This window comes from Artibeus jamaicensis, unplaced genomic scaffold, assembly GCF_021234435.1.
Source record: "Artibeus jamaicensis isolate MK-2021 breed Jamaican fruit bat unplaced genomic scaffold, CSHL_Jam_final contig_233, whole genome shotgun sequence".
Lineage (NCBI taxonomy): Eukaryota > Metazoa > Chordata > Mammalia > Chiroptera > Phyllostomidae > Artibeus > Artibeus jamaicensis.
In genome coordinates, this window is record NW_026521486.1 from 10,544,489 (window position 1) to 10,568,340 (window position 23,852).

Genomic DNA, 23,852 nt, shown 5'->3' on the forward strand with positions numbered 1-23,852 from the left:
CGATACCCTTGAGCCTTGTAAATCTCCAAAACAGGAGAGGACACTTTCATTCTTCTTTGACAGTGGGCCTTTCTGGATATATCTTGAAGGATTAGTGCTCCAAGGACAGATCTGGGGAAATTCTGCCTGACTGCATAATACCCAACCTCCATATGACCCCTTTCTCAGACCCCCATGATCAACTGCCACCAAGCCTCTGCCCCCGACTCTCATTTCTTGCACTTTAACAAAACCAAACCCCTTGAAAGAATCCAACCAAGCCTTTGCTCATTCTGTTCCCGTTCCCCTCACATTGCCCAAGTCCTGCAACTTCTCCCAGCAAACACAGAATTTGCTCAAATATTACACATGTCCTTGAAGATTCAGTTCAGACGTGGGCTCCACCAGGAGCCTCTGCCATCCAGTGCCTCTTCCCTCCATCCTCACATGCTCTCTTACATCTCTCATAGATCACACTGTGTGCTGTATGATCATGGTCCTGTTAGACCATGAGCTTTGGGAGGGAAAGTGTCTTTACAAGGCTTTTCTTATTACTGACCTCTGACACCTGGATTTCTCAACCTTGGCCCTATTGACATTTGGGGATGGATAATTCTTTGTTGTGGGCGGCTGTTCTGTGTACCATAGGATGTTTAGTAGCATCCTTCACCTCTTCCCACTAGATGCCAATAGCACCACCACCACCTTACCCATCTCCCCCAAATCATAAGAACCAAAGATGTTCCCAGACATGTTCCCTAGGGGAACAAAATCATCCCTGGTTAAGAACCATTGTCCTATATCCAGGGCAGTGCCCAGCATCCATTAAACAAACACATGCAGAACATGCACTACTTGTCAGGTCCTGTGCCAGGCACAGGTAAAGACAACAATGAACAAATCACACGCCCCGGCCCTTAAGGTATTATTAATCTACTTGCAGGGCTCAAAAAGTGATCATATGAGGTCTGTCCAGAAGGTATCCAGCCATGTAATATGAAAAATAGAGACATTTATTGAAGAAGATACAAGATACAAGAAACATTGTACATAGGACAATGACGACTCAGTCCCCTTCAAAGCAGGCACCCTGGAACCTCACAGTTTTCCTAATCATCATCAGCTGCCCCACTGTATTTTCTTGAATCTCATTGATCTGAAATCTCTTCCCTTTCAAAAGTGATTTTAGCTTCGGAAAAAGCCAGAAGTCAGAGGATGCTAAATCTGGGCTGTAGCAGAGCTGAGTCACCTGGGTAATTTGAGGTTTTACCCAAAAATTCTGCATGAGATGTGACACATGAGTGGGTGCACTGTTGTAATGAATCTGCCAATCACGAGTTGCCCATATCTGTGGCCTTATGAATCATCCAAATAGTTTCCACAAGGGATTGTTCAAGCTTAACAGAAAATTTGATGCAGATTTGTTGCTCTACTTACTCAGTGATTTTGAATGCAACAGCCACACAGTACACGTGCTCACTCAAGGCATCTACCAACCCTACTAACTAGTAGGTGAAGTCATCATTGTTCACCCATACACATTACAGTCCACTCTCATTGGCTGCCAGTTTACATCAGTGACTCACAACCTGTTCTCATTAGATAAACAGTGGTTGGACCTTATCTGGACAGACCTCATATGTTATTAAGAATGTAATAATAATCATAGTTCCATGAAGGCTATGAGAGACATGCCTATTTTGTTCACTTTCATACCCCAGCTCCTAGGACAGTGACCGGTGCTTACTAAGTATTCAATAAATACGTATTATATTAGCTAAAATTTATAGAGTGCTTATTAAGTGCCAAAAACTGTTCTGCACACTTTATATACATTATTTTAGCCCCATAACGAACCTGTGATTTCCTGTATTTTTTTTGTTTTTTTAAGATTTTATTTATTTATCTTTAGAGGGGAAAGGAAAGAGAGAGGGAGAGAAATATCAACATGTTGCTTCTTGTGCGTCCCTTGCTGGGAACTGGCCAGCAACCCAAGCATGTGCCCTGACTGGGAATTGAACCACGATACTGTGGTTTGCAGGCCCATGCTCAATCCACTGAGCTATACCAGCCAGGGCCCTGTGATGTCCTGTTTTTTATAGTCATTTACAGATGAGCAAACTAAAGCATTGATATTGTAAATAACTTGACAATGATCACATCATTGAGTACAAGGCAGAGCCAAGACTTGAGCCAGGCACCCTGGTTCCAGAGTCCAAGCTCAAGTGTCCCACGTGTTATTACCAAGGATGACCAACATGGATAGAACTGTGCTTTGTGGTAAGCATAACAGCAACACAATATGCTGTTTCTTTCCTTCTCATCCTTACCATCATTTTATTTGAGAAAACTTTTGGCAGAGAAAGTTTAAGTAACCTGCTTTCTCCCATAAGTGGTAAGTGCCTGAGCTGGCATTGGTGTCCTGTCTGACTGTGAGAGTCTGTGCCCTTCACCACCAGGCTATGCTGCCTCGGTTATGAAAGTGCAACAAATAATTGTTATATAAATGGATGAGAAACGGTGTCTAAATGCTTTCTGTATTTCCTATTTCACCAAACAGAGAACTCGAAACATACATGGTGCCCCACACATGAATTTTGAAATGATAGCAATGAAGTACAAGTGATGGGACACCAGCCTGGGCATCAGATCCGACTTTGTTCTCCTGGCTCTGCCTCAGAGTTGCTACATGACTTTGATGACCTCACTCCCTTCCCCTGCCCAGTCCCTAGCCATCCAAAATGGGAGGTTTCAGATTTCCCGAGTTCTCATGTGGATTCCAACAGCCATAGTCCTGAGTGGACCCAGAAAGCCCTCTTTCCATCTTGGAGGCCAACCAGGTAAAGCTCCTCCTTAAGTGACCTGATTGGTTTGTTTGCCTCCTGATACAAGAGCTATTTTGGTTGCCTGGCAACACAGTGACGGAGACTGTCAATTCCCAGAGGAGCAATAAATGAGTGAGCAGATATTCATGCTGGGAGCAGTGGCCACAGCCAGAGCAGTGCCTCACAAACTTCCTAATTCCACCTGTCCTGAATGTGCTTTACCCATCATGCTGATAGAGCAGCCTAATGAGGAATATTTGGGTCAGAGGGAAGAATTTCCATTCTGGTGGTGGCAAAAATCTTTATGCACAATCTCACCTTCCATAAGGAGGTGACCCCATCACAAAAATCACAAGCACAGGTTTATGTTTTAGTTTTGCTAATAAAAGATCTCCTTGTGCTCTCCTCCATGTAAAAACCAAACAAACAAACTACTGTTTCCTCTATTCCATCTGCCTTTAAATGCACATCCTAGGTTCTTAATTACAGGACAGGTCATATAAATTGGCCCAACTGATTCCCATAATCACCCTGCAAAACAGGCAGAGCTGAGTCAGCAGATTAGGAAACCTTGAGAAAGGTGAGGAGCACGCTTCCGAAATAATGTAGATCTGGGTTCAATTCCTGATTCTGCTACTTACAGTGTACACATTTGAGTAAGTTTTTTTTTTAGCTTCTCTGAGCCTCAGTTTTGCCATCCGTAAAATGCCTACCACAAAGTGCCATTGAAAGAAAAAAGACACTGGAGGTTAACCACTTAGCACAGAGGCTGGTGCATAAGTGCACAATCGTTATTCTTCTTATTGCTTAGGCTCACATGCATCACTTAAGTAATAAAGCACAATTTGAACTCAAGTATTTAGTAATGTCAAGGCAAACTAGTGCCATTAGTTCATTCTTCCTTTGAAAAGAAAAGTCGTAAGAATATATTCTTTCAGCAAATATTTATGTGCCACTATACCATGGTGATGAAAATTGTAGCTTTTACAGAGCATTTTATAGACCAAGAAGTGCTTTCCCATGCATCCTCCCACTTAATGTGATGGTCACTTCTCCTGATGTCTGGAGGGAGACAGTTTTGGAAAAGCCAATTATCTGCTCCTGAAGTTAAGCTCTGCTCTTCTCCCAGAGGCTTGAAAACCAGAAGTGAGAGCCCCATCTCCCAGTGCAATGAGCCAAACCCACTGCTCACACACGATATGCAGATGTATATGTATAATGTGTATATATACACACATATACATGTACTATATACACTTTTTTTCAATTTGTTTGAGTTACTCAGCAACTTTCTTCAGCCATTATTAGCATATATGGATCCACCTTACTCTTTTTACTACTTCATAATATTCCACATATAAGGAGATGCTATTATAAAATTAGCCATTTCCCTGCTGATGAACAATTAGTTAAGTGGTCTATGTTACAAAGGACACCTCCGTACTGCAGATGCCTCCTTCTGCACACATGTGAACCCATCAGTAGGGAAGATTCCTGGAGGGGAAATGGCTGGATCATGGAATATTAGCATCTCTGACTCTGATATGGCCTCAGATCTACTCTATTGATGCACACTGGTCTCTGGAGGGTTACTCCTGCCAAATTATTCCTTCCACACCAAAGCGAAAATGAGAGAAAATCTTTTCTTGATTAAATAACACCACATGCACAGGAACAGGTGGGTCTGAAAAACAGAGAATGTAGAGAAGGGATGAGCTTATGTGTGAGTGGAAGGATTAGGCCCAGAGCCCCAGCCTAAAGCACAACCCCGGCAGCCTGCAACAGTGCCTGCAAATTCCCTCATTAGTGGCCCTCCTTTGGGAAAAAGCATCGAGTCTCCAGAAGGCTCTTGCAAAAATGTAAATATCCTGTCTTAGAAGGATGACACATAAACTAATCAGTTTACCCATCAAAGAAGTGTGAAAACTTGGGCAAAAATGTTCACTTCTCTGAATACTTACTCTAACTTCAGAGGGTTTTGTGAAGGCAAATAAAATAAAACACGTAAAATCACCCTGAAAGGACCTGACAAATAGTACATGCTGGATATAATGTAGTTTTTCGTATTGGCCCAGAGACATAAGGAACCAGTAAATACATGTTAAATTACACGGCTGGTTGGGATTAGAAAATATTCAGCAACAAAATGTCACATATTGGTCTTCTGTGGGTGTGGTCACCCTAAATTCAGAGGAGATTTGAGTAGTTTATACTCACGGTTCCAGGACTAGTGGTAACTTCAGCCCCAAATTTCTAAGAAACTGCAATTTTATATATATATATATATATATATATATATATATATATATATATATATATATATATAAAACTGAGGCATAGAGAGTGTCTCACAGCCAGAGAGTTCAGAGTTGAGACCCAAACCAAAGAATAATGATTCCAAAACCTTTTCTCCTTTTTGCTTACTAAGCTACAGCTCAAATACTAGAGTTTTATAGGATTCTGAACACTTTTTAACTTCTCAATGTTTGTTATCTTGGAATAACTGGAGTTAGACCTCTTCAAACTACCATGGACAGTTAAAATTATTTCAGAACCGATAAGACAGAGAGTAAGTAGATGGGGAGAGAGAGTCCTGCCCATCAGTCATAACTGGAAAGAAGGGAATGGGGGAAACAAAACCCGTGCTAGCAGCATTCAAGAGAAGGAAAGATGGGCTGAAGCCCAGGACTACAAGGGAGAGTAGGGAAGGGCTCGTAACCACAGGGAAGTGACCCAGCACTCACCCGACAGGGCAGAGTGGCAAAGGGCATTGACTCATGTGCTTCAGTCCTTGGTGCCTTATTTAGCAGCTGTGTGATCTTAGCCAGTTGATATTCACTGTAGACCTCAGTTTTCATAATCTGTGAAATGGAAATAATGTATGTGCCTACCTCTCCAGGTTGTTGGGATAATTCAATGAGCAAATGACTATAGACAGCTCAGCACAGTGCTTCCATGGCAGCTGCCGTGATGACAACGATGAGCAGGAAGATGACAACTGGTATGATTCTTAGACCCCAAAAGGACTGGCTACAATATGGGTACCAGCCAGGGAAGGTCAGCCTAGGTGAAAGGCCAGTCAGCCCAGCATCTCTAAGGGGTCAGAGGGAAGAGAAGAAAGGTGAAAGAGGGAAGAACAAGAGGTAAACAATTTGCTGTCTTCCTTCCTAGGGGTGGGGACAGAGGTGGATGCCAGACTTGGTGGATGCTATTGTAAAACCCATGCTCCTAACTCCAGTGGAATGGCTGTGTTTTGGGACAAATAAGACAGAAACCAGTGGTGCTTAATACTGGGCTCCATAACTCTGGGCCACATTACATCATAAACCAGAGATGTTGGGGTTGGCTCATTGTCTGAGCTTAAATGATAAGATGTGTATATTTCATTTTTTGAAAATCTAGGAGTCAATTATTTCAATGTAAATAAAATGTGTAACATTTGATACTAATTATTTACAATGAAGAACTTTATATGTTTCAACATATTTCATCCTCACCACAACCTCAAAAAGAAGGTATTACTATTATCTTCATTTTGTAGGTAAGGAGCCTGAGGCAAAAGCTTGCTCAGAGTTATACAACTAGCAAGTAGCAGAGCAAGGATTCAAACACAGTCTAATTCCAGCTTTAATGTTCTTAAAGATTATATGGGTTTTTTTTGCCTCTCCATGTAGTTGAGGGCGAAGAAATCTATTTTTAGACTTGCCTGGCTATTCCTCTGGTGACTGAGCTTGGCTGAAATGACCAGAGGATGTATAGAGACCAACCTAGGCCGAATCATACTTAGGCAGGGTTTTGAGTGAAAGGAAAATGATGTGGAAGACGTGGCTTCTTCATTGTGTCTCTGTGCTGACGGGCCTGAGAAGCGCAAAGGCATGGCAGGGGAGAGCAAGGGAGATCTTAATCCAAAAGGAAATGGCTCTTGGTGTTCCTGTCCCATGCTGATTCTAAGCCCTGGTGTTTGCCAGGCACTTTCGCATTTAAGCTTCACAACAGTCTTGCAAAGCTGGTTATATTACCATGCTTTATGGGTGAAGAACCCAAAGCTTAGACAAGTGAGGAAGGTGACCCCAAGGCCACACAGCTGTGGACCTGGGGCTCAAGCTCTAGTTTAGCAGTTCTCGACCTTGACCACACCAGTGTGTCATCTGGCAAAATATATGCCCATGGATACCCAGGCCTCATACTCTGTCAGCTAAGTTGGGAACTAAGGTATTGGTGCATTTTAACCCCTGGACGTGATTCTCTTATGCAGCCAGTGGTGACAACTGCTGCCTAGGTTTCCAGTGCCCATCCTGATGGAGCTGGTCTTCTCTCTGCCTCATGGCGGCTGCTGCTCCGTGAGCTGTGGGGGCAGATGTATCAGAACACGCCTATGAAAGTAACTTGATCAGCTAAAACCTTCAAGAGCCCTTAACTACAAAGGAACACTCACTGACACCTGCCTCTCCTTAAGGGGGAATCCAAAGACTTGGAAACTTATTTTTCAGGTTGCCATGACAATCTTTTGCAACATCAGCAAAAATGTTCTGTGCTACAAACAAGAAAACATGAAACTGCTCAAAATCTGGAGCTCAGAATCCATCTCAGTCCCAGACCAGGCCGGGTCACCCCTGAGCCTTCACTTAGGAATTCTAGAAAAGAACCAGAGATGTTAGGGCATTCTAAACACTCCGCTCAGTTTACTAGGGCTCAGAGACGACATGGATTCCTTCAGTCCAGGAGTAAATTAATATTGTCAGGTTTTCTTTTATTCTATGCCCCACCTCCCTACCTTTCTAAAAGATTTTTTAACCCAAAGAGAAAATAGAAAAACTTGAAAAGTTCTTCTACTTTTACCTTTATGGGGTTTTTAATTTATTTTTTATAAATATTGCATAATTTAAAGCTTACAACATGATTATTTGATATACATAGTGAAATGATGGCCACCTCAACCCTCTCTGGATGGAGCCCTTTTACTTCTTCATCTGATTAAACTTAGCATTTAACCACTCACAGGCATACTTGCATTTGCACTAGCAATTCATCTTCATGCAGATTTGAGGCACCATGATAAACAGAAAGGGAAAAAAATGAGAAGATCTTTCTTATGACCTTAAAAATATCTCCATGGATGGACAACTGAATCAAGTCTGCTGTTGTTGGCAAGTATGAGCAGCTACAGCCAAATTCCTGACTCTGGACCTGGGTTCCATTGTCAGGTTTGTCATTCACTAGCTGTGTTACCTGACACCAAGCTGTATGTGTGTGAGGTGAGCTCTCACCTCAACTATGTATATTATGTATATAAACTATGCAAGCCTCAGTTTCTGCATGAATGGGGATAATATCTCCTTAACAGGGTTGGTGAATGGGTATATAAAGCATTTTGCATAATGCTCGGTCTGCAGAAATTGTTCAATGAATGACAGCTATTTATCAGTATACTGTAGAAATCATAAATACTATCTAATCTGCCTACTGCACAGGAGTCAGTTGAAATGAGTAAATTCTTGTGAAAGGACTTTGCCAACTACCAAATTTACATATTAGAAGGCTTATTTTACAATTCTTATCACAAGGGCTTGATCACTTTTTTTTTAAAGATCTGTTATGAATGGCACATCTGGGCTCTTATAAAAAATAAACACCTTTTAAAACCTGAACCACAACTACCTCGTGGGGTTGGACTTCTTACTGAGGGGTGAGAGACTATGCATACCTATCACTGTGTATGCATTCATGTATATGCAAATTCCTGCTCTGAATTTGTTCCCCAGGGACAGGGTCCCAGGATGCATGTTTTTTTCTCATTGGATCCATTGAGACCCTTGGTTAAAAGCAAGAGAAATAATTTGGCCTGCTAACAGAAGGGAGTTTAGTAGAGATGGGAGATTAACAAAATAAAATTGGATGGGGGACAGGCTTGAGACACTGGCAGAAACCTAGGAAATTCTAGAGGTTAGCTAATGAGATTCATGAGCAAGCAGAACCACAGGTCCAGCCTCTTCAGGATGTTCTTGCTGTGGTCACCACCATCCTGATCAATTCCATGGCCAATCTCTCTCTCTCTCTCTCTCTCTCCATCCTTGTCACTTTCTGGAGGATGAAGTCCCAACAGTGAGTCTAATTGGCCCAACTTAGGTGTCGTCTCTGCTTCCAGGATACTGAGGAACTAGGAGGTAGAAAATGGTGGAAAAATCTCACCCTGGGAATTACCAGGTCTCCACACAGTGAAAAATTCCACCCAGAGAAATGTGGAGGTATAAATACAAATATCTTCTAGGAAGTCACCGTTCATCCAGTTCTCATTTAACTAATGAAGAAGGTTGAAAGAGGTTATTCAACAAGTGCATGTGGTCTTCTGGCTCCCAACCCTACGTTCACTCCTACACAAAACTCAGTGATTTGTAAAATCATAAGCTGTTTCTCAGCTTTCAACAATATCTCAAGTGTGGACAAAAGGGACTGACTCAGTGGATGGTGATTAACTATTCTCAGCCTATTTTCATTACATAAGCTCAGCACATGAGAATAAATAATGCTAGGATACAGCTGACCTCCAATACATGACAGAGAATCTCATTATTGCAAAGCCTTTAGTGATATATATGGAGAACTGGCTATTATACATTGAATTTTCAATAGAAACCATTAAGTGTGCCTGCATCTACTTAATTGCCTTTTTTCTTATTCATAGTGCAATAAAGAAAATTCCATGCCATAATTTGCATGGTTTCTTATCTTAAATTCACTCTGTTCCTTTCCTTACTAGGAAGGCATTTTGAATTTGCACACCCAGACAAGAATACCCTTTCCATTTTTTCCCAAGCAATTTCCCTGAGCATATTTGAGAACACACAATTAAAAAAAAACACTACTGTTATAACTTCAAATAGAATTGGGAGGAATCTTGGAGGAGCTCTGCTCTGACCTCCTGTTTTTACAGGTAAGAGAAACTGATGCTTAGAAATGCTGTACTATTTGAGTAGAGGCAGAAGCTAGCCAAACACTGTGAAAGACTATGCTGGGTTTCCAAGTTGAGATTTCCTTGATCTTTTTATGTGCTACTATTGTCGCCATCTGTGTCTGAACAGAAACTGTGAGGAACTTCTTAAGGGGACCTGAGGTATTATCTAACCCAGAGTTGGAAAGTAGCAGCCAAATGAGCTACCATAGCCCATATATGGATTTGACTCCTTCTAACAGTCTTGGCCCACACAGTCTTTTAAATATTTTTTTTAAATTAATTGCCAACGTTAAAAAAATCTAGAGATTTGACATAATCGGATTTCCTGGCTCTTTAATAAAAATGAGATCATCTGGGAACTCAGGGTCCATATTGCCATACAGCAAAAATCAGTTGTTGCTGAGTCCATTGCCCACTTGGGCAAGTGTGCACACCTTAGTGGGCCACAGCCCCCACCCCTCCCTGTTCTAGCGCACCTTGCCAACCTCACTTGCTATAGTATTGCCTATTCCCAATAGGATTAGAGTTTGTGATCCTTGAGCTAGCCTTATTCCCTCTTAGCTACTGAACTTGGGTCACTTCCTCATATTGACTGAGGTCACTTGCTAAGGATCAGGTGGTAAGTGGAAATGTTGGAAGAGAACTTTGCAAGGGCTCAGTCCTTGCCTCTTCTCTCTTCACCCACTACACACTTTCTCCAGGTGGTCTTATACTGACTCAGGCCAGGGTACTTCTTAATGCATATCTCTGGCCCCAGGCTCTTGCCTGAGCTCTATCTAAACTTGTGTATCCAACCACCCACTACTGGAGCAGGTCATCAAGAGAACAGCACCAGTAGTTGATCTAAGAGCTGGTCTCAGCAATCAGAGGCTCCTCACACCCTCCCCTGTCCTTGGAAAGTATATTCCACCCACTGTTCCCATATATGGAGCAGTTTCAAAGATGCAACCTCCAGAGAGTAACGTGTTGTTGAAACCATCTGGACTGAGTATGTGACTGAAACCAGTTAAGGCTTCTATATAAACTGTTAAGATTCTGGTGGGTGAGCGCAGAGATCTACTGTGTTTTGGCCGCCCAAGACAAGCCTCATATGTAAGTTCCCTTGCTTATTAAACCTGCCACCTACCAATCTGGAGTGGTATGCCTCTCTCTTCTATCTCTCCTTACTCTCTGTGTATGGGGCCAGTTTTGAATACTCCCCCCACCCCAGCCCTTTGCCCTGGGATTCCCCAGGTTGTGAACATACCTTGGGCAAGTTGCTTAATCTTTCAGTGTCTTCATTTCCTCATCTGTAATATGGGGATAGTGAGGGTACATTTTCACCATAAAGTTATTATGAGAATTCTATATAAATAAATAGTTAATATATATATATATATAACAATTTGAAGAGAGCCTGGCACTGTTGTTGTAGGATGTCAAATAGGTCTCTCAAATGTCTACATTGGAGCCTTTAATTTCCCTCTGACTCTAACCTGTTCCTCCCTAGTCTTCCTCACGTTGGTCATAGCACCATCATCCCATGGGTGGCTCAAGCTAAACGCCCAGGAATCATTCTTCATTCATGCTCTAAATCCCACCCATCATCAAGGCTTTCCATGATATTCTCAAAATACATTTCAGTTGGTTCACTTTCCCCATCCCTGTGGTCATCACCTTGGTCTAAGTTGCCATCATCTCTGGACTTCTGAATTATCTTCTTGGTATAGACTGAATTATGTCCCCCAAAATGCATATGTTGAAGCCTCACCCCACAATGTGATGGTATTTGGAGAGGAGGCTTTTGAGGGGTAATTAGGTTTATGTGAGGTCATGGAGGTGTGGACCTCAGGATGGCATTAGTGCCCTGTGAAAAAGAGATGCCAGAGAGCTGGCTCTCTTTCTCTCTCCATCATGAGAGGACACGGGGAAAGGCAGCAGTCTGTAAGCCAGGAAGAGGGCCCTCACCAGGAACTGACAGTGCTGACACCTTGATCTTGGACTTGTAGTCACCAGAACTGTGGAAAAGTAAATGTCTATTGTTTAAGCCACCCAGCCAATGGTATTATTTTTTTTATGGCAGCCTGAGCAGACCAAGACAACTTCAAACTGGTCTACCTGCTTCCCTTCTCTTCCAAAATCCATTCTCCACACAACAGACAAAGTGGTCTTTTACCACTGTCATAGACGCCTTCTAACCCTTCAACGGCTCATCTTTGTACTTAAGACAGAACCGAAGCTCCTCACGTGGCCCAGAGTGATTCAGCTCTGGTCACTGCCCTGGCCTCGCTCACTTTCCCCTTGGTCACCACGCTCAACCATCCTCATCTCCAGTTCCAACCTCAGAACCACTTTTATCTTTCCGCTCCTAGTTCAAAGTGGCCTTGGAGACCATCCCATTTATAGCATCCCTGGCCCCCTTTCTTATTTACAATCACTCCCTTCCCTATAACTATGTTAACAAGCTGACATTATGTTCCTTGTTTGTTTGCATATGGCCTGCCCTCACCCTCCCCCCACGCAAACTCCATGAGGGCAACAGATGACTTTGTCTCGTTCCCTGTTGCATCCTTGGTGTTAAATGACCGGCATACTGCCTAAGACATTTGTGACAGTGTCCTGACAGGTTTCTCAGAGGCGCCTCCTGAGCTCTAGGGCGATCAGGTGACTTTATCAAAGCCAGCTTCCGAGGCCGCCGCACTCTACGCCCTCCCCAGGGCACGTCTAGACTCTCTTGGGATGGAGACCTATTACCTTACTCGGCTGCCTGAGCCGGGTGAGAGCTGAGTTTAGAAGCAACTTTCCCTGAGTGGAGATTCCAGGAGCCCGCTGGTTCAGTGAGGCGGAAAGCGATACAGGGGCGGGGCCTCCGGGGGCGGAGCCGGCTGGGGGAGTGGCCTGGCTGCCGCGGCCAATAGGGTGCCGCGGCGCGGGGAGGCCGGCCGAGAGGAGACGCTGGCGCGCGGTGGGCTGCGGAGGCTGAGCTCCCGGCGCGGGAGAGGATCCGCGGGCGGGCCCAGTGGCCAAGACACCCACCCGGCTCTGGGTACCTGGTGGCTCCCACGGTAAGCAGAGCGCCGCAGCGAAGTAGACTTTGTAGGGTGTCTGGCAGCAGGGAGTCCCCCCTCAACCCCTCGGCCGAGACTACTGGTGTCGTCCCCGGGCGCTCAGGCTGGGTGCCCGCGGGATGCGGACGCTGAGGGGCCGGGGAGCGGGGCGAGGAGCCGGCACACCACGCTTCCTCCCCTCGCTGCTGCCGTGCGGCCCCAGGGCCCGACGCTGGGACTGGCAAGTCCAAGTGCGGGGAATGTCTGAACGGCTGAACGACTGGGAGCCCGAGGGGCTCAGGGTAGCGGCTCCTCAGATTGTCTTCACTCAGCGCCAGGGCCCGGGAAGAGCTTGCGGGGAGTCAGGGACCGCAGCGGCGGATTTCTGCTCTGCCTAGGTCCTCAGACCCTCGTGACCTGTTGCCCTGGGGTTAGGGTTCAGATTTGTCTTGCCATTTCCTATGCCCAGTCATCCTGGGACGCAGGAGAAACATCTCAGAGCGGTGGTTTCCCGGGCCTGGCTAGGAGAGACAGCAGCTCTTGACACAGAGCCCCGTGTATTTATTCAGCGTTTATGGGGCTCCTATTGTGTGCCAGACCCTGTGCTTAAGTAAGCCCAAGCAGCACGAAGAAGGGAAGAAGGGCGTTGGAGGAGCTCCTGGGACTAAGAAGGACGAGAGGAGGAACAATTACAGTGCACCATAATAGAGGGGATTATAGTGTAGAGGAGGATAACCCTGAGCAAGCCAGGAAGTCTTCAGAGAGGCGGTGACTATTGAGTGGGCACTAGAGGAGTAGGAGGGTTTGCCAGAAAGCTGTGTGTGTTGGGGGGATGGCTTGATTCGATGGCAGGAATTCCAGATGTTCTTGTGCAAAGATAAAGAAAGTGGAAAAAGCCCACTATCCCGACTTAGAACATCAGATAATTCTACATCAGATGATCAAGTAGGATGGGCATATTGTGGGTAGGAAATGGGCTGTCAACACTGCAGGGAGCTAAAGCATGCATAGACCTTAAAGAGCAGCCTTAGAGTATTTAGAATTTTGTCCTGGGATGAAGGAGGGCAGTGGCAGAATTCTGCAGTGATCTAGTCACTTTTGCAGCTCTGTGGAAAATGGATGGAGACTGGATGCATGGAAAGCTGGTCAGTTGTAGCTACTGTTGGGGCTACGGCTGCAAATACTCTGGCCACTTAAGGTATCCCCATCTGCCCGGGAACCCTGCTCCCTCCTTGTAGCCATGGATGCATTCGGGTGGGGAGATGGTGTCCATGTGATGTCTGCTTCTGCAGGTCATTTTTAATCATTGTTTCTGGAAGCTTTGACCTCAACTTTGTCATTAGGAATGACCCCTGGAGGGAAGCGAAGGGTATGCCTGCTCCCGTTTTCAGATCTGCTGGCCTTCTCTTCTCCATGGCTCTTCTTTCTGTCTCACAGCGACACAGCCTCAGCTATTAGAGGCTGTGGTAAAGAGCAAGGTCTGCTGGGGAGTCATACCAGAAAGTCACTTGAGCTATGTGCCCAGGGACATTATCAACCTTTCTGAACCTCAGTGTTCTGATGTAAAAGGAAATCATCATACCCACCTGCCATAGGTCTGGTTCCCTAAAAACACAATCAGAAACTCTGAGACTTGTGTGTAGGGATTCCTGGTTAGTGGTCTTACTCTGAGGATGAAAGAGGGAGATGGGGGAGGGAAGCAGAACTGGGCAGAGGGAGAGGTCGATCTGTGACGGAGTGCAAGAGAGGTCTCCATTGGTCCCTTTAGGCATGGGGCCAAGCCTTTGAAAGCTCCATGTGGGTGCAAGCTGTCCCCAGGGAGGGGGCACAACTTTGGATGCCCCTTCAGCAGGACAGTTCCTGAAGAGGAAGAGACTCAGCTGTGAACTGTGAGAAGACAATACTGCCTGCAGCTGAGGGAGTAAGAGGTGCCTTGGTCTCAGGTGGGATTGAGAGCTGAACCAGGACAGGCATCTGGGAGGATGGGCTTGCAAAATGAATATCACTATGACAGAAAGGGCTTTGCAGTGTGCCTAATGCAGTGCAGGCATTTTCAAAGTGTTCATTTTTTTTTTTTTTTTATCTTTTAACTTCTTGACTGTATCTGAAAATGGGTTTTGGAGTTTGAGTTGAGTAAATCAGCTTTTGTAAAGATGGAACCGTTAATAATAGCCCCAATGACTCTTGTTGCCTGTTATTGAGTTCCTGATATATCTATTCATTCTCTCCTAGTTATCCAGTAATCTTCCAAATTAGGCACTTTTATTCTCATTTTACAGTCAACTTAGTTTTCCAAAACCCAACAGAGAATGAATGACAACAAATATCAAAACTATATGATTTATTATGCTTCTGGAAGTGATTTCATTGGTGGATTTAGTCATTCATTTTTTTTACCCGATTGTTAATTGAATCAATGAGTATTGAAGGCCTCCTAAATGGTGTTTGCTGCCCTGGGTGCTGGAAATGCAGTGCAGTCTATTACAGGAGACAGACATTAAGTGCTATGCTTCTTCAAAAGCAAACATTGCAGGACGCACCATTGCATTGCATTGCATTGCATAGCCAGGATATGATGAAGAGTGATAGGGCCTTTTCCCAGCCGAGTCTTTCTCATCCTCCAGTTTCAATATAACGTCCTTAGAAAGGCCTTTTGGACCACCCTGTGTAAAGCAGGTCCCCTCCCTTTTACCCTCCCTTCGTCGCACTTGTCTATCCATTTTTGGTCCTCCCCACTGTTCTGAAAGCTCCAGGAGTTCATACGTGGCTTCATTCCCAAGGGCCCAGCACAATGCTTAACACAAATTTCTTGAATGACTGAAATGAATGAAGGGTGAATCTGCTGAACAGAGTGGCCAGGGAAGATCAGCCTAAGGAGCAATATTTACACTGAGATCTGAGGGATGAGGCAGAGAGAACAGCTTGTTCAAGGACCCTGCAGTGGAGGAATGGAGCTCAGCATGACTGGGGAGCAGCTTGAGTTGAGTTGGGAAGGCCATGCTGAGCTTGGATTTCCCTCAAAGTGCAATGAACAATCATTGAAGGATTTTAGCTGAGTAATGACCTGGCGTTATAGTATGGATTTTTTTGTTGCCCGTCATGCTTCTAGGAGGCAAGCCCCATGGAGAATGTTTACTGAGAATAGTGCTCAGTAAATATTGCTGAAGTGAATGGATGAGATAGTTTCTGCAGTTACCAGCTGAAAAGTGGAATAGAGAGAAGAATGGGACCTTGTCAAAAATTAGGAGTTAGGTGAGAGATGTTGGTGTCCTGGCTTCACGATAGCAGTGGTATTGGGGAAAAGTAGGATTGGAGCTATATTTCAGATGTAAAATGTACAGGACTTGATATATTAGGTATGGGGAATACAGTAAAGGAAAGGGTCAAGGATCAGGCTTATATTTTAAGATTAGATGCCAGGGTATCCACACTAGATGAATGGATAAAGAAAATGTGGTACGTACTAACAATGGAATAATACTCAGTCATAAAAAGGAATGAAGTGCTGATATATGCTACAATGTGAGTGAATGTTGAAATCATTCTATGTGAAAGAAGCCAGATACAAAAGATCACATAGCATATGATTCCATTTATATGAATATCTAGAATAGGCAGATCCATAGAAACAGAAAACAGGTTAGTGGGTTGTGTGTGTGTGTGTGTGTGTGTGTGTGCTTACCAGTGGCTTGGGGAGAAAGGATAGATGGCACATGACTGCTTAAAGAATAAGTGGTTTTCTACTGGGGGGATGAAAGTGTTTCGTAGTCAGATAGATGTGATATTGCACAACATTGTGAATATATTAAATGCCACTGAATTGTACACTTTAAAATGGTTACTATTATGTTATATAAATTTCACCTCAATCATAAAAGAAAAAAGATTGGGTAAATGGGACCACCAACCACAGAGTGGAGGAGCAAGTTGAAGCTAGAGGAAAAAATTCAAATGCTGTCTTGGAGATTTTCAAGACATTGAAACCTGGGGGGACAGGGAGTCTTGGCTGGAGATACAAATGTGGGACTTGTCAGCATTTAGAAGCCGGCCAGAGTGGATGAGATCTAGGGAGAGAGAGTGTAGAGAAGTACATTTAAGGTGGGATCATGCTTTAATTTAAACCTATGAGGAAGGTGCTGTTGTCCTCATTTTCAGGCCCCCCAAAATGAACTTGCCTAAGGTCGAATAACTTATTCATGTGGTTTCCTGGCTTCCAGTTCTTTACCTCTCCCATATCTGCATGATGCCATTTCAAGCTTCAGCGAAGTCCCACCCTCCCTCCCTCCCTCTTCACCTCCGCACTGTAGTCCTGATTGAGTATTCATATGTGGCAGGCACTGTTCTGGGCAGATGTTGACAGAGAGTTAGAAATGGCTCTAACCATATGGAGTTTTCCACGTAAAAAAGTAGCTGCAGCCGATAAGATACAAGGGACCTTAGAAGCCTGGAGCAGAAGCATCTGTCCCAAGTTTGGGGGTGAGTGGATGCTGCCCAGAGAAAGTGACAGCTAAGTCGAAATATGCAGCAGAAAGCAGAAGGACTGAGCCTGAGAATGAGAACGATTCTCTGGAGGGTTCATGCTCCCTGATCACCTGCCCTGGGAATTCACCATTCTCTTCATCCCCCAGTTCTTTGCGGGTCACCGGCAGTTTCCAGCTCATCGAGAGGGTTTATATTTTGTATATAACCCTGGAGGCAATAGGTAGAAAAATGGCTTGATTTGATTTCAAGCGGGAGCAAACCTTTCAAAGCCAGGCTCCATCTCATGATCAAGCAACTTACTCTCTCTGAACCTTACTTTTTATACCTATGAAATGGAGCCAAATACTATTCACTGCTCACTATAGAAAATAAATAAGATGATACTGTAAAGTACTGGGCACATAATAAATGCTCAAAAAATATTATCTCGTGTATTTTTTGGAGAGGAAGAGTTTTTTTTTCCAGTGGTCCCAACACTCTGTACACTATTTATGATACAGATACTCATGTTGCCCCTTAAGAATCTGACTTAGATGGTGGGGTAGAACATAGTGATCAGTATGTTTAGGAAGCCCCCCAAATGATTCCGATATAAGCAAGGTCCAGGAACATTAGTTTAGACCAAATACTTGAGTCATTGCTATCACGAATGTGAAAGAGTTAAGCGGCTTGAAGCAGACTGGTGCCTTCTAGGAATTATTAGCCAATGACAGTGCTAACCGATGATGTAATGTCTTTGGCTGGCACTCCATTGGTTAAGTGTATTGTTTCTCTCGCTTGAGCTGTGTGAAGAGCAAAGCTGGAGCATGGGGTTAACAATTCTGTGGCAGCAGATAGAGCTATTTTAGAGCTATCCTTTTCATTCCTTGTCAGCTAGGTGTGAGTGTATAATGCGGCAGCAGATTGTTGTCCCTCTCCTTCCAGTAAACGGCTGCATCTTCCTCCTTTCCTCCTCCCAAGCAGAGCACATGTCTCCGTAGTACTACGGAGGAGGACCAGAAGGGGGAGGTGGGGGAGGAAGAGGAGGGGAATCGCTTAGGGAAGATTGAGCCCTTGCAAAGTTGGGCACTGCAGTCTGTCCATGCCACTGGGGACCCAGCTGCTCTGGCCTTACAGAGGTCCTACTGGATGAATTGCTAAACTGTAACCTGCTTCTGAGTCGCTGTTCAACCCTCAAACCGGGAGGTGAGCCCAGGGTTTTGGAAGAGGGAGTGGGCCTGGCAGACAGTAGCCTCAGGGCAGTTAGAAGGGAATAGCTCCAGACTGAAGGTCAGGCACAGGCTTTATCCCGTGGCTGCCCATGCATACTGTGTGAACTTGGGCGTGCTGGTCTCCCTCTCTGGGTCTGTTTGCTCCAGCACACAGTATGAGGTTTGGATTGGGGCTCTCTGGGTTCTGGGAGACACTGGCTGGGAGTCTGTCGACCAGGAGCTATAAACAAGCATACTCTTGGTATAGCTTTCCATCAAATGCTCCCTGAGAAGATTTGCTCTGGTGCTTTGCTCTGGGAATCTGGTGCAGAAGGGACCTTAACCCTGGCCCCTCCTTACATTGTCTGAGCTCCTTCTTCAGTGTTCCCACTCAGCAGAGCGGCCCTGGGTAGACGCTGGCCCGAGCTTTCTCCAGAAATACCTGAATACTCTCAGCAACATTGATCATGTCATTTTGAGGACCTTTGGGTCCCTGGCCCTGAAGTTATCCTTGTGCCTCGGTGAATTTGAGCACCTTCCAGTGGTCTTGTGCTGGAGCTCTTAGGATTTGGGAGATGGATTCCTTTTGTATTACAGATAGCACAGTTGTGGTGATTTTCTTGTTTTCTCTCTGTGTCTTGTATGACCTTTGGGATCTGCCACTCTGTGTTCTGGGTCAGGCTTTGCTGCTGAAGAACGTGTAGGTCCTTGGACAAGTCACCATGCCTTTCCAAACCTCACCTGTCAATCATTTTTAGAGTACCTTCTAGCTCTGTCTGTCTGTACTTTGGGTGTGAAAAGCCTTTAGAATCTGTGTCTGCTGATTAAGTGGGTCGGATGGGTAAAGTGGGTAAAGAATGAAAAAAGGAGACATGCAGCATGTTTACTATGGGTGCTGAGCACTCTAACACATGTTTTAATTGATTTCACCCTCTCAGTAGTCCTGGAATTAGGTGGAATTAATCTGAGTCTACAGATGTGAATATCATGGCTAAAGGAGATTCAGTGACTTATCCAAGATCATCACTTAGTTAATGTGGAGACTGGTATTTAAACCTGTGCAGCTGTATGTACTGGGCTGGCCACACATGACAAGATAATAGAAGGGCTGGAGCTGGAATCTTTATCTTTGCCTGCTGTATGCTCTTCTTTCTACTGGAAATCATGTGCTGATTTTGGAATTGACTAGTTCAGCCAGATTATTGTGTTTGATCCAGCTTCCTATCTGGGACAGGAGATGATTTGGGGACACTGGGTCCAAAAGAGACCTTAGAGTCTTTGGACAGACCCTACAGTGTATCACTGAGCAAGCAGAGGTCCAGGGAAATTAGGTGACTTGTTCCATGTTACTCAATGAGCTACTAGACTGCAGGGGATGGAGACCAAGACTCCTAATCTTAGGTGTTTGAAGTTGTATTATTATTCATGAGTTTTTTAAACCTTTCTTAGAGAACTTTGGGATCATTTGATTTAGTTATTCTCTCCTTTGGGGCCCTTTGAGGCACCAAAGGGTTGGAGTAAGACTCATTGAACAGCTACTCTACGCCTGGCACTTGGCAGGTGTCTGAGACATGAAAGGGGGCGGCGAGCAAGCTAACTCTGAGACCTGGTCAGTCTCCTGAAGGGGCCTCCAGATGTAAGCTGTGTTTCATGAGAGTCAAACGCACAGGTCATCGTCCTTCCCAGTGGGTGGGCTGAGACCAGAACCCATTCTCTCTGTGTGTACCTGGTGCCTGATTTATACCACTGTAGGAACACTTGCCATATGACATGTTTTCTCTGTTCTTTGTCTTCCCAACTAAGCTTGATGTTTCCAGGGCTCAGCTCACCAAATGTGCAACTTAATTAATCAGCAGAGCTGCCTCATGGGGTTGTGGGTGGTGTCACTGTCTTAGATATATAGAGATGTACACGCAGAAAGAAAACACATCAAATAATCATTAGCAAGTGCAGTGCAGATACTTTACTTTTTACTTGATCACTTTGATGCTAAGAAAGAATTTTCCTATCACCAGGCTTCAAATATTCAAATGATTGTCATAGGAAAGAGGGATTATAATTATTCAGCAGGGCGGCAGAGCAAAGCCAGCAGCAACGGGCAGCCGTTGGAGGGGGACAGACAGCAGATAATTAGAGGAAAAGTGTGCTTGACAGTGGGAGGAGCTGTTTGGTAGGAAAAGTCTACCTTCCACACCCCGGTCATCAGAAGTGGGTGGCAAGCCTTGCAATTAAGTTGCAAGTCCTTTGCCAGGACTGCTGTTTGGCAAAGAGCAGCTCTTGGTAGCCTCTATCATCCCTTCCAGATCTTAGATCTCCTGATTATCTGTTGAAAAGAACGTGAGAGGAGGCCTGGGGTCTTGCAGAACTGTGTCTTACTCCTTCTTTAGGTCCCAAAGCTGTCATCATTCATAGCCAAAAATACCCTAGAAAATACTTTAATTGCCAAAATACTTGCATTTTAGTTGGTTGTTGGGTATGCCACTCTGAACTGTGATTTCTGTGCTAACTAGTATGCAAAACACTGACCGAGTCTAAAAGAAAGAACAAAAGAAAGTCTATCTGCAGTTGTCTGGGTCTTCATACTGTTCTGTCTGTAAGGTAATTAATTGTAAGAGTTCTAACCGGCATTGGGGGGGTGGTGGTAGAAAGTTCTCAGGTGCTCTTGCTTGCTTGCAGGGTTTATGCCATTTTGCTTGGATAAACAGCCTCTGATACCTTCATACATGTTAACAGTTTTTTTTTTAACAATGATGAAAATGAAATGACAGAATATGTGTGGAAACCCTGAGCTCAGGAACTGTTACAGAATAGATCCTCAGGACATTTTTTTACTGGATAGCAATTAGCGTCTTGCTGTAGCTGACTTGTCTATGCTGGTCTTTGAAAAGTTTTAGAGAAGAACCTGGTCACCTGCGTCCAGGTTGTCATTTTCTCTTCAAGGTCAGCAGGTCCCGTCTGGTTTCTCCAGCCAGTGCTCACCCACGCTCCTGAATATTGCTTCTAAAATCTGAAGTGGCAAATGAATGAGATGAGAAATTATACAGACCTGAGTTCAAAACACCAGACCTTTCCTATCATTATGTGACCTTGAGCATGTTACTTAATCTGTGTTTGTTTGTTTGTTTGTTTTTCACTTATGAAAATTGGATCAATAGAACCTGCCTTGAAGGGTGGATGGGGGATTAAATGAGAACCTTTTTGCAGGGTGTCCAACCTGCGGTCTGTGGGCTGCTCGTGCGGCCCAGGATGGCTATGCATACAGCCCAACACAAAATCATAAATTTACTTAAAAACATTTTTTTGCTCATCAGTTTTTTGTTAGTGTTTGTGTATTTCACGTGTGGCCCAAGAGAACTCTTCTTCCGGTGTGGCCCATAGGGGCCTAAAGGTTGGCCACCTCTGCAAGGGTGTCTGGAACAGACAGACAGAGGAGGTGTCCTGTGAATGCTAATGTGTTTGTTCACGTGGAGAGGTATTGCAGGGAGGTAGAGGTAGGTTCTTTTGCTTCTTTGGGGTTTTTTTTTTGTTTGTCTTTATTTTTGTTTTCAACCTCACTTCAGATTTCCTTGTCCACATCAGGAACTAGATAGTTTGCTACATGCCCTTAGGAAACTTCATGTGCATTACCCTCAGAATGCATCTTCTTGCAGCCTTGCCCCCTCCCAGCTCATCCTCCTGCCAGTGACCTAACCAAGCACTGAAAAGCAGCACTTAAAAGGGGTATGTCGATCTTAGCCTATTTCTAACGCACCAGTATTGAATTAAATATTCAGGGCAGGGGCTGCTTTACTCAGAGACCAAGTGGGCAGATGATTTGAGAGGTGCTACAAAAAAGCCAAAGTATGGCTCCCAGTTCAAAGCCTTGGGAATTTCATCATTGAATGTTCACCCCTTGTGTTTACTCATTAATCCATCTAACAAATATTTACGGGAGCCTTGCGATAGGTGGTATCCTAGGTGCAGGGGATATATCCATGCGGTATAGACAGGACCCCTAGCCTCATGGATCTTATGCTCTGATGGGGAAATAAAAAATAACCATAAAACAAATATGTTGAGTGGTGTCAGTTAGTGATTAGTGTCATGAGGAAAAATGAAATGGTATAACTTGTGGGAAAATGCCATTATAGAAATTCAGTTAAAGAAGGTCTCTCTGAGGAGTTGATATTTTGGTAGAAGCTCAAATGAAGTTTGGGAAGGGCTTTGGAAATATCTGTGAAAAAGAATTCCAGGCAGAAGGGACAGCGAATGAGCCTCAGGGCAGGTAGGGAAGCACAAGAAGGAAGATTCTGAGGCAGGGCAGGGGCTGGGCAAGGTGTGGCTAGAGACGTACCCGAGACCAGGTCTGGTGGGGACTCCTGGACAGTGGGGAGAAGTCTGGATTCTACTTGAAGTTGGAGGTTTTGAGGAAATAGTTTACATGGTTTGGCTTATTTGTTTTTTTAAAAAATTGATTTGATTTTTTAAAGGATTTAATTTCTTTATTTTAAGAGAACAGGAAAGGGAGGGAGAAAGAGAGGGAAAGAAACATTAATGTGTGGTTGTCTCTCGTGTGCCCCCTCCTGGGAACCTGCCCCACATCTCAGGCATGTGCCCTGACTGGGAATTGAACTGGCAACCCTTTGATTTGCAGGCTGGCGTTCAATCCACTAAGCCACACCAGTCAGGGCTGATTTGATTTTTTAAATTGCCATGGAGTAAAAATGACTTTGTTGTTTAATTCTATGACTTTTAAAAAAAAATCCTTATCCAAGAACATGTTCGTTGATTTTTAGAGAGAGGGGAAGGGGCTGGGAAGAGAAAGAGAGAGAAAGAAACATCAATGTGAGAGAGAAACATCAATCATTTGCCCCCTATAAACGCCCCCACCGGGGATCAAACCTGCAACCTAGGTATGTGCCCTGACCAGGAATCGAGCCTGCAGCCCTTTGGTGCATGTGACGATGCTCCAATCAACTGAGCCACCTGGCCAGGGCTAGTTCTATGACTTAAAAAATATATATATAGATTCATGGGACTACCAACACCACAGTGAGGATACAGAATAGTTCCATCATCCAAAAATGTCTCTGGGTGTCCCTTTGTAGTCACAAACTCCCCACTTGTAACATATGGCAACTACAACTCAACTTTCCATCACTACTGTGTTGTCTTTTTGAGAACATCATACCAATGGAATCATACAGTATGTAACCCTCTGAGACTGGTTTCTTTCCTTTAGCATATTGTCTTTGAGATCCGTCCCTGTTGTTATGGGTATCAGCATTCACATTTATTGCTGGCTAGTATTCTGTTGTGTAGATGTACCACAGCGTGTTTATCCATTTACCCCTCAAAGGACATTTGGGTTGTTTCCAGCTTTTAGTGTTTATGAATAGAGCTGCTATAAACACTTGTG

The 23,852-nt window shown here is 44.4% G+C and overlaps 1 protein-coding gene across 1 annotated transcript in view; it reads left to right on the forward strand.

Moving 5' to 3' along the window:
* The first annotated feature begins 12,746 nt into the window (after nucleotides 1-12,746).
* SYN3 (synapsin III) overlaps nucleotides 12,747-23,852 on the forward strand; it is a 401,802-nt gene continuing 390,696 nt past the window's right edge. The window contains exon 1 of the mRNA XM_053662069.1: nucleotides 12,747-12,800. The gene's annotated coding sequence lies outside the window, so the exon portion shown is untranslated. The remainder of the gene's footprint in view (nucleotides 12,801-23,852) is intronic.